The following is a 12765-nucleotide window of genomic DNA, read 5'->3' as shown; positions in this document are numbered from 1 at the left end:
AAGGAGTTTGCGATCTGCACCGATATCTTTCTTGATATTCAATTCCGGTTCTGTGGAGGGTCAATAAGCCTGACGATCGGCGTTTCACGTGCACTCATGACATTGTGGGTCACAATGAGAAAATGAGATAACCTAATCCCCTTCCTTCCTGTATGTACAGGAGCTCTACATCCACGTCGATTGGATGTCAACATTTACTCAGAGCTTCCTACTTCCCTTACCTCTCTTCTATCAGTTCTTCACAGATTGTAAGTAGTCTGCGACAAGGGAAATAATCGGTTCATTGGCGTCCCAGCGAGACCCGGTGAATAAAAGCGCTCTAATAAAGGAGGAAAAACTCTCATTCTGGAAATGAAGTTTCTAATCAAAGGACGCCACACACCCCTCTATTGCTTGTTTTTCTAAGTGAGTGAGGGAGGGAGAGAGAGAGAGAGAGAAAGAGAGAGAATTTTAATTTTACAACGATTTTATTACAATCAATCATTATCTAAAAAGAAAATGAAAGAAATTAACATTCAAAAATTGAAAAATACATTTTTCATCAACCGAGAGAGAGAGAGAGAGAGAGAGCAGCATCTCTGAAACTCAGTTCATTCTAATTGTTTCAAAATAAATTAACTCATGTCTTATGTTGCACACAATAGAAGAAAGTGGAAGCTTATTTTTACAGTAAAAAATATCAGGTGTATCATGCAAGTATTAAGAAAACTAATTAAACAAAAGAAAGCTTGAATTTAAATTAATGTTCACTAATTCAGCCTGTTTTTATGCAGCTAAAAAATTGTATTATTAACTAATTAAATAAGGGCAGTTCAACGATTAAGTTTATGTATCGCTTTGCAATGTACATATTAATAAACAAATACACATACATGTATATATTTAGGACATGTTTGCATGCATATTAATAAATCATTTGAATTATATCTAAGTATTTGTTAGAGTGATATTACTAATAAAATAATAAATTACTTTTTATAATTTTTTATTATTATTATTATTATTATTATGTTATTGTATGCATAAGCATATATATATATATATATATATATATATATTCTTTTTATAATGTGTATATTTTGAAAATAAAAAATAATATGCACAGTACACAGACATAATATTACGTAAACTTTTATTCTACATTTGATTAATCCTGATTAAACCTTGAACAGCCAAAAAAAAACATTCTAGAAATTTTATAATAACATCATAAGGAAACATATTTTTTATATATTTGCATCAATCATTATCATGTGACCTGGAGAGAGAGAGATAGAGTGAGCGTGAGAGAGAGAGCCGGGTGTGTTTGCCATGTCTCTATTGCTGACTTTTCGTTAATCAAAGGATACAAACAGGAAACACACAATCATCAGTCATAACCTTGCCATAAGTGTCAATTATACTTTCCGTGCATTTCTATGATTGCATCCCATTTTAGAGGAGAGAGGGAGAAATCGAGGGCGAGGACAAAATGTAAATTTGACCTTTCTTCATTCTCTAGATCTGATCCGAGGTCAGTGGTTTATCTCTTGTAACATTTATCTGCATTCAGTAATGACCTTCCCATCATGCTCAACTGGAATACTGATGGGACTTAAACTTCACTAGCTGTCAGAGGCTGTGAATATCCGCTCTTAACATGATCATGTCCTGCAGTATGTAAGGCTGTGAGAAAATCCTGACTAGTCCCCATTATGTCAGCCGGCACACAGGGTGCGTTAACACTTCTCACTATCTGCTAGGCTAATCTTTCGCAATCTTTTCCGCTTCTCTTTATGAACACTAATGCTTCTGTTTCAGTTCATTGCCGATTTTGTCTTGGGGTTATTCTCTTGTCATTTCACCCCCCTCTCTCACGCTTTCTCTCTCCCTCTCCCCGAGTCTACTGGACTGATTCTCAAAGTAAAGAATATTTTTCTGAATAATCTGAATAAGTAAGAGTATCAGCAATTAACTAAATTAGCGGTGTAAGGACTTTTGTTTCACCAAGTGTCTCATTGGACTACAACTTGAGTAGTGCAAGATGAGTCATCAGTATTGTTGGTCCATTTTCGCAAGAGACAATGAAATTGACAACTTCAATTTTGAATTGTTGACTTTTTTAACATGCCATACACTGATGATCATACGAGAACCTGTGTTATACTGAATTTGGACTTTAAGAAATGCATCAAGTAAAATATTATGCACCTTAATAACGCAATCTACACTTCGTCCAAAATGAAAGTAAATTGGTAGTTAATTGAATCCAAGTGCATGACTGGAACCCATCTCATTATTTCACCGTTCTCTTAATTTTCTCCTCGTTGGTGCGCAAAGTGGAAGATAATGATTCTAAGTGTTTGTATGGCAGGTATGTTTTAAAAAAGAAACCCAACATGGTTTATGAGACTAACCTATGCAGTCAATCATAAGTTGTGCTAGTTATTTCAAATCCTTGCCTCCCAACGGATACGGTGATGCAGTGCTGTTGCAAATTATCAATCATTGTTTTTATGTCTCAAGAGAACATTCCGGATACGTTATTTCCAAAAATGTCCCATACGACAAATTCCACGAGACATTTCATCACAAAGCCATGTCATTTTCTTGAGGCTGGTTAGACTGTCGTTGATCTGTTCTGTCACCGAAAACTAATAGCGGTTGACAGACTCAATGAAAATAGATTTGTTTTTCTGGCCTTTTTAACCGATGATGGATGTCTGCACCCATGACACACCTCACTAAATGACACAACCGAGACTTTACGTAAATTAAACTTTCACTTACTCAATCCAATATAGAAGTATTTTATTTTACACTGTCTCTGCATTTAAACAACGGAATCATTCAAATGTCTCAGAGTCATTAAATGAATAGTTAATTGAAATATAAAAAACGTCAATAATTTACTCATCCTCAGGCCATCTCGGATGCATATTTTACTTCATTATTTTAGCTGAAAACTAATATGTTTTGTAACATAACATGGCATCATCCAATGTCCTTATATGGAACTTATGTTGATGCTCCAACTCAAGTGGATTAATACATCTCTTCTGAAGTGAAACAATACATGTGAAAAAAAGTATCTAATTAATATTCGAAGCTTATTGAGCAAAACCGATCCCAAAACAATTTTACAACCATATACAGAAGGACTAAAAACAAATATGGTGGCATATCAATAACACATCTAATTGGTTTTTGCGTGTCTCATGACTAGTCGTCCTATATTTTGCACTTAAGACATGCAAGAATGAATGAGATTTGAAGTTATGGACAAAAAGTTTTCATAAAAGTCATAACAGTAGACGTACATACAGAATTCATGCCTCAGTTGCACGACTGTGCAAGTTTTGTGAAAAAAAATGGTGATATTGTGAAAATTTGGTGGTGTTCATAACAAAAATAATATATATATAACTAACCAAAATGGACATGAATGGACATGACCCTTAATGCAATGCACGCTTAAAGGTCCAGTGTATGAAATTTAGCAGCATCTAGCAGTGAGGTTGCAAATTGCAATCAACGGGCCCCTCCTTTTCGAAAGTAATACGCCGGCTGACACAGAATAAGATGTCTCACATTTTCACTTCTTTGCCGGAGGAGATAATGTATTTACGAAACACGCTCTGTAGAGCAGTTTGTCCATTAAAGGCTACTGTTGAAACAACATGGCGAATTGCATTCAAGCGGTGTATGTAGAAAGAACTATCTCATTCTATGGTACTAAAAACATAACGCTTTATTATGTAAGGCCTTTATACACCTCTGAAGGCAACGTTATGTATATTATATTGCATATTCTTTCATTAGATCCTGCAAAAAAATACACATTTGACCATTAAGATCACACAAGGCTGACTGTGATTGTTTCTACAGAATTTGCAGGTCTATGCTGTGAAACAGCTCACAGTCGCCGTAACAGTCATACCAGCTCAGTCCGCATGTGTGGCAAAATGATGAGGAGCCTCAAACCAGGTTATTTACAGGTAAACATGGCAGTGATGTACGAGCTCCATCTCGCACACTCACGACTCTATTCCACATTATGATAGATCACCTCCCCTAGATTCACATTGTCCTGTCAGCTATGACAATAAAAAACGAGGCGCGCCGAAATAAAACAAACAAACCACAAAAATCCACATATTCCAGTCGGCAATAACTGTAACAAATGTGCTGTGCCAGGAACACAGTCTTCATTCACGGTTCAAATAAAAAACTAAAAATACTGCTGATAATCTGTTACTCTCTTTCTCTACCTCTCTATGTCTTTTTCTCTAGCGCGTGGAGAAGGAGACGAGAAGTCTTTTGTAATAACGACAGTTCAGAGACGGCTGTTATCAGGAGTGTTGATTTGTGGTTGTAATCATAACTGTTGCTATCCACAACCCAGTGTTTTCTAGGAAAATGCGTATGAACGTTTGGCTTGCTCGTAATTAAAGCATTTTACTGCACACCAGCATTAAAAAAAAAGAATGTAAAAGCGACTTGGCATTACAGTGACTTTTGGACACGTTAAGCTATTAAAACCATGTTTAGACTTTTATACTAATGGTCAGTTAAGGTACCTTATAGGAGCCGATGAGAGAGAGAGTTCTGCCAACGGAAGATAAAAAACGCTGGAGCGTCACGTGATTTTTGGAGCCCTCAGATAGTTCCAGGAAGTTATATTTTAGTAACATTTTTTATTCATTAAATGTCTTTAAATGGGTTAAAAGTTTACCTCAGTTGTTCTGTTTTGTCGCAGCGCCATGCGTAACAAGTAACTTCCGGGAACTATTTAGAGCTCGTGTCACGTGATTCATGGAGCCTTCAGATAATTCCAGGAAGTTATGTTTTTGCCTTTAATGCTTTATTTCTTAAAAATATGTATACATTAAATGTCTTTCGACTTTAAATGGGTTAGAAGTTTACCTCAGTTGGTCTGTTTAATCGCCGTTCCATGCGTAACTAGAAACTATGGGAACTTTTGAGAGCCTCCACGAACTGCCATTTTTTCCCCAAAAAACTGTTCCATTGGAGTCAACGGAGTTGACGCGACTCTCTCTCTCAATGGCTTGGACAGAAACAACAAAAATATCCAAGAACCACGGTAAAAGTTCACCTAAAACCATCGTTGAACCACAATAATGCCATAATACTTTTTAAAAGTGACATTTCACTTCACTACTTTTCTTGTCAAGCCCACGGTTGCTCTGCGTCAAATCAGTCAATAAATATATAATTATTCCTGAGATCTTTTTAGTAATTGCCGGGTTCAGAAGCTTTTAAGAGACTAAAAAGGCGAATTGGATTTTCCTAAGAGCAATTGTCCACTCCGCCGTCTTCACTTCAAATGTGTTTGATGTCCTCAAATGAGCCTATCAGTACCGGAGCGACTCATTATGCAGTCAAAAGTGATTCACAGTTGAGGCAGGTGTGTGGCAGCGCTTCTAAACGTTGCCTTCACGCGAATTGACAGTTCAGGGAAGGTTGAAACGAAACACGCCTCACTGCGGCTGACGGTGCTGGAGATGAGAGCGAATCCATCGGCAGTCCGAAAGAAAAGCTTTCAGAGACAGGCTATTAGTCAGCATCATATATGAGACATTTATTCTAAACTGTACCTATAGCTGATAGCCTGACCGATCAAAGAAGTACAGTCTCAGAAGGTAAACATAAGCATATAGCAAACAATAAACTGCTTAGCCTTTCTTATCTCTGGACGTCAACGTGGATTTGAATGATGCTATCAGGTGTTAGAATGATGCGTTACATGGAAAAAGAAACAAAAACAGATTTATGTATATGTCTGCCACATTGTTAAACTGTACACTGAAATGTGACAGAAATAGCATGTACAGTAACTTTAACACTTAATGGGGTCATATGGTGGGAATACATGTTTTTCTCGGTCTTTGGTGTGTTACCCATGCATTTATTAGACAAGTTAAATTGCAAAAATTAAAGTGTCGAAAAAGATGCATTCTATCTAAAAGCGATAGCTCACCCAGAAAGCACCCCGTGTATCCACAGCCCCACAAATCTCTATAAGTTTGTGATATGATTTGACTAAGACCGCCCAAATGTATACGCAAGTAAGGTGGGTGTTCCCGTCAGTATCGTTTCATTTCCGTCACACGCTTGCAGTATTCAACCAATCACTGCACACTGGTTAACTGACCAATTAGAGCACACCACGCTTTTCAGAGCGATGAGCTTTGTAAAAATCTGCACGTTTCAGAGAGGCGGGGCAAAGAGGAGAAACAAACATGCACCGTATGTGGAAAATACAGAGTTTTCGAACCTTAAATCATGTATACACGTTGCATTACATCTAAAACAAACGATAATATTCGTTGTAGCCCTGTCATATGACTCCTTTATGAGACAATACAGTAGATTACGAAAAGATAAAGAAAATGAATTGCCAAAACTTACAGAAACAACTGGAATCCAGAAAGGCAACTAAAGTCAGAAATAGGAACAAAAAAGAATGGAAATGTTTGTTTCCTGCAAACTGACAATTGATGGCCAGTCTTCAGAAAACAAAGACCATTTAGCAACTACGACATAGACCAATTTGGGGGAAAAATTGAACGCAAGGCTTTTCATAGTGGATGCCTTTTGGACAGTAATAAAAATATAAGATGATTCACATTTCATTTATGAGTAGCAGTCAATACAATTGAGCAGATTTCCCCCAAAAATTTCACATACCTTACATAAATGATTAATTTTTGCTTCCTGGATTCTAATGTGAATTTCAGCAATCCATTTCATGATGAATTAATGTGTACAGTATCTCACAACAGCTCTTATATTTTTAGATGCGGTTTTGATTTTTCCACCGCATTTAAGCTGAACTGACAAAACTTACAAAAAAACAGCCATCCAAGGCACCCAAAGAAAACTGAGGCTATACACAATTTCCATTGTTTTTAATTGACCACACTATTAAAAGTATGCATGTTCAAGATCTGACTTAAAATACATTACTTTTGTTGAATAACCTCATAATTGTCGTCACACAATATTTGTGTGGACTATTTTGGTGGTGTGCAGATAAAAATTGACTTTTGTTGTTTCCCTGTACCTGTTGTTCTCTCTGTCCAGTGACTCAGTGTTCCCAGATATATTTCTAATTTTGTTTTCTTGCCAACATAGACAACTTGTATTTCCAGGCACAGTAGGTACGTGCTGATTGGCTGATGCTCTTGAACACCTGAGAATCACACGGAGAAAAACAACATTTTCCCAACTCTGCAATCAACACGTGAGACGACGCTTTTTTTGTACATGAACGGATTATGCATCACAGTCACAATTGTGCTCATTTTTAACTTGAAATTTTGAAAACCACACTCATACCAAGACAAGATGATACAATCATACATCATAAATAAACTCCTTTGGAAGTTTTAACACACAGGGAGAAACACACACACAAACACATCTTATTTTAAGCCTGAATCATTCAGAACTCATTTTAAGTCCCAAAACCCCCTGGAGCACTTGACAGCCATGGAAGCATCTGGTGATGATGCACCAGAAATATCCTAGTAGCCAACAAAGATAGTGGATGTGCTTTAGGGTCTATCGCCATGCCAACATGTCTTTCCAGGATTATCTCAGCATCTGGGTTGGTTTACTCACATGGAGGCAATCATCTCTTAATCCGCAGAAACTGAGCTAACCAGAGGTTAAATATCTATCTACTAGATTCACCAATGGACCTAGTAATTTATCATTCCTCTATTCGTTTTTTTTTATAATTCTTTTTATATACTGTATTAGAACAATTACTTTAGTAATATATACAGTTGGCAAACCAAAAATAATAAGTCAACACTGTTTGGTAACATATTTTTCTGTATTATGGCAACAAAACATTAACATTTATTGCATGACACATTGCATTACATCTAAAACAATCGATAATATTCGATTTAGCCGTGTCATATGACTCCTTTAAAAATGGTTTGCGGATAGAAGAGATTTTGGGGTTGTGAGAATTTGGGTTTTGCCTGAGTCCCACATATTATGTGAAATGTATTGCAATGATTATTGTACACGAAACATATTATGTGAAATTTATTCCAATGATTATTGTACACGAATCATATTATGTGAAATTTTTTCCAATGATTATTGTACACGAATTGTGTCTAATCTAACTTGAGTTTAAGTGCTGACAAAGCTAACAGAATGTTCAGAACATCGTGCTGCCTTTTGCTAATAATATTAATGTACTTCTAAGAAAATCTAAGAATAAGGAACTAACTCACGTGAATAATATCAATAAAGGTCTGGTATGACATAACTTTCAATTACATATTTACGACCTTTTTTTGATTATAATAATTGGATCTAAATTCAATAAACTTTGAACTCAGATTGAACTGCATTTCTGTGTCTGTGTCATTCTTGGTTCCTAGATCTGAAACTCTGTGTGTTCCATCGACTAAACTCGTCAGCCTTCTATCTAGACGAAAAGTAATATTCTTACAGGGGTTTTCAAAAATATAAATTATTTCTATTTTTGGGAATTATTTGTGTCTTTGTTTGCAGTTTTTTTTCGATTGATATCTGGCAACACAGTCACTTTAGCAAAGGGCTCGTGAGAGAGGCTAAACGTTAGCCCCGTCTCAAATCTGCGAAAGCAAAGACATCTTTCACTGCTGTTTTCTAGCACCTCACATACAGACAAAAACACATCTCTGATGGGCGTTTAGATAACTCATGAACGCATAGTTATCGATTCCGTACACACTGCACATATTTTTGGTAAATACTGTTGTCAGTATCTGCATTTTTCGGTGGTTGATTGGATAGTAGAATGGAGTTTTAACTCTGGTAAACCGAATGTAGTTGCAGTGTGTACGTGTATCAGTTTACTGCAACAAAAAGGAGTGACAGGCAACCGACAGCTGAATGAGTGAGTGAGCTGAACGGTCCAGACCTCATACACTGCTCGGTCTCCACAGCCAGCCAGTTGAACACACCTACGGTCTATAGACGTTTTGTGTCATTTGATTGGCCATTATAGATATTGCCGATCAAGCTATTACAAGTGATTATCGGCCGATAATAATCGGCGACCGATCAATCGGAGCACCCTTACTTACAGTGCATTCAATTTTAAATATATGCATCAATCAACATGGGTGTTCCCTGGAGATCGAAACCATGACATTTGTGCTACAAACAGAATTGTTATGCCTGTTAATCTGCAAAAAACTATCTCAAAAACGTATCTTTAACAACACACTGTTATATAAACAAACTAGTCTCAACCTCGGCACAAGCTGTTTCGGTAGTACTGTTGCACTTATATCAGATAAACAGACACATAAATGAAAAGGCAACGTACTCTCTAGACAAGATCTACAGTATGCAGGGTTAGGGTTTTAAAATAGATGGAAATAACTAAAGAAACAAACAAATAAGCAAATTATTAAATGCATTTTGATACTAACTGCGAGATGGAAAATGAAATAAGAATGAGATACAGTATGTGCTCATGCAGGATATGTGCTAAGAGAGGAGAAAGGAACAAATGCTAAAATATTCAAGTCTTTGATGTTATGTGAACAATTACAACCTATGACATATGAAACCTAAAAAAGTTCATATTGACAGTCTTTATGAATTCATATGAGCATTTGAGGAGAAAATCTACCATTGAAAGCCCTTTTCCCTGTTTGATGTGGATGACCGCTGTGCCACTGACATCACCGTGTATGAGTTTCATTCGTATCGCATCGCTGTTTTGTGGCTGTGATCGATACTACTCATCCGTGGTTGCCCACTTCAGCATAAATAAATAAATAAATGCACGAAGAAGAGAACATAAAACAGCCGAAGCACCGCAGGATCTGGCCTCCGCTGCAGTGTTTACCGGCCTGATGACTAAAACTAACTTTGACATTTATACTCCAGCACAGGCCGAGCTTTGTTTGCTTAGAACAATACGCATGTATATATGTGAGAAATTATTAATAGCCTTCAAGTGTCCATAGAGCATACATATACGCAATAGATACGTTTTAAACTTTTTTATAACATACCTGCGTTGTGGGAACTACATTAGTCTACCACTTCTAAGAAATATCTGTACATCATCATATAAAACATCAGTCATCTAGCTCCTGTGGGTCATGCTGCCATATGGCATCATAGCTATTTATATACATTCAATCATAAATATTTGATCATTTCTATTAATTTCTATTAATGTGCAATTATTTAAAATGAGGACATTAAGGACATTGTTTATAAACCCAATACTGCCCCCAACTGGAGATGTTCGATTTCTTCAGAATAAACAATAATTGATCAGATGAAAAGAGAGAGAGAAGGTCTAACAAATCCCTGAGCTCCACGTTTCACCGTTTATAAAAACCTGGATCAGGCATTATTCTAAAGACTCAACATCAAACAACAGCATCGCCCCCACATAGAGATGAAATCACATTTGTGACATTTGTTAAAAAGGTCGTTTTCAGATATGCATACTGTAAAACACTGACCAACACCAGTTTAGCTGTATTTTTGTAAACCTCGGCCAAACTTCAAGATTAAGCATTAAAATACAGCAGCAGTCATGTTAATATATCATATTATCATTTCAGCAATGACTATGAAGATGGTGGTTGGAACAAATAACAACACCCCTGCTAAGAACTGCACACACAAGCCAAGTTGCGAGAAAGACAAACCACTACATTAAAAAGAGCCGTGAGAGAAATCCAGTTCCGCACAAATAATCTCTGGAGCTGTACCGGATTCAAGCATCTCCCATGGGGTGAATATAAACCTCGTGTTTACAGTATCTCTGTAAAAAAACACATCCCGAATGTTTTATCTTCCTTTTATTGGTGCTCTGTTTTTCCCCACAAACAACAGTGAGTTTACCAACACTCGTACCTAAGTCAAAAGTGTGATTTACGAAGGAAAAGCAATTGGCATCGCAACAAAGTGGAGTGTAAAAAGCCCACAGACTGTGTTAATTGGACACATCAGGTCTCAGAGACAAACATGCATTACAATTGTTTCTTTTTACTCTTTGGACACACTAATGTTTATGCAATTGGTTGATGTTTTTACATTTTTACACCTTACAGTTATAACCACATATTTTATCCACCTCAAAGGGCCGGTTCCCCCCAAAATGTAAATCATTTTGTTATCATTTATTAGCAGTTATTCACCCTCATTTCATTCCAAACCTGTATGACTTTCTTCTGTAGAAAACAAAAAAATAGATATTTTGAAGAACGTTGGAAACAACATTGGCCCCTGTTGACTTTCATAGCATGGACACAAAACCCCTGAGATTTTTCAAAATATAGTGTTTATATAAGTTTCAAATTCTTATCAAAATTGCGATTTCACCTATAACCAGAGTTTTTTGTTGTTTATTTGCAGTAAAACCAAAGAAACAACTAACTGACTATCCTCACATCACAATAAACATAGTTTATTTTTTTTAAGTGAAACTAAAATCATACAAATGGGAATCAAGGCTACTAGACATTTACTATAATAAAACCATGTTTAATTTTTCCAAGAGAAGCTTTGATTTCTGATGTCTGTCTAGCTCTTGTATGTGCCACATTGCATATATTTCTAACATACTTAATCTAATTTAATTTAAGTCCCCGTGTGGTGAAAAAAAGTTTGAAACTGCCATTGGTTTACGACATAACCCTGTAACCAATCACGTTAACAGATTTGAGCCATAGACATGTTAAGGATGGTGCAAAGACTCGGCACTGAAACGATCCCTACCGTTTCAGCTCTGCTTCAGCAACACGAGCACACGCTGCTCACACTTCGAATGAGGCATCTATGTATCCACGCGGTTGAACGCATGCGGGAACTAATTAGCATATTCATGAATCTGCATATACTAAATAAAGCAAGGGTGTGGAGTTACATTCAAGTCATGTTAAGGCATGAAGAAATGATCAACACTAAAAAGATATTGTAATTCTTAAATATGAGGTTTAAGTGATAAAATTATCAAATGCAGTGGGACTTTGACTATTAATCAAGCAACGTGTGTTTTTAATGGCCGATATTTAAATAGCAGTTTGGATTTTGGCAAACTTACTTACGCCACCTTTCTTAAGATATTAACATTTAGTCATATAGCAGACGCTTTCATCCAAAGCGACTTACAAATAAGGTAAACAATGGAAGCAATTGGACCAACATAAGCACAACAAAAAGTGTAAGTGCAATAAAACTGGTCTCATATAGCCTACCACCATATACAGAGTTAAGTTTTTTTTTCAAAAATGTTGCTGGCAAGGCTGTGCATTTTGAAGCGGATACAAAGAGGGACCTTCTTAAAAACCATCACTTTAAACATTTCAAGCAGATAAATCACCCCCTTAACTTCCTCTAACAGTCAAGTCGTCTCCATTTTTCTTTGGCCCATTACAAAACTCCATCACTTTCCTCCATTGGCATGGTCTACGATGAGATGATGGACCGATATGAAGCGAGGAAGAGCGCAAGTAATGATAGACTCCTGCAGAGTGCCTGGACATCATCCACCCCACCTCCTACCTCTCTCTCCCGGTGTTGATTTACTTATTATGGGCTCTTTCTCCTTCATTCCACTGTCATTGAACCCTGATTAGATCAAGCGTGGATCGCTTTGGACAGTTAGCATCGATGAGTCCATCCATCACGCGACGTCCATTAGTAATGGACCGCTACTGCCATCTATTGCCTGTGGTCTAATGTCTGTGGCCCTCATCTCCTTGACCTCTTCCTTTTGTC

This window comes from Triplophysa dalaica, chromosome 17 (assembly GCF_015846415.1).
Source record: "Triplophysa dalaica isolate WHDGS20190420 chromosome 17, ASM1584641v1, whole genome shotgun sequence".
NCBI lineage: Eukaryota > Metazoa > Chordata > Actinopteri > Cypriniformes > Nemacheilidae > Triplophysa > Triplophysa dalaica.
Note: the sequence above shows the minus strand (reverse complement) of the source record.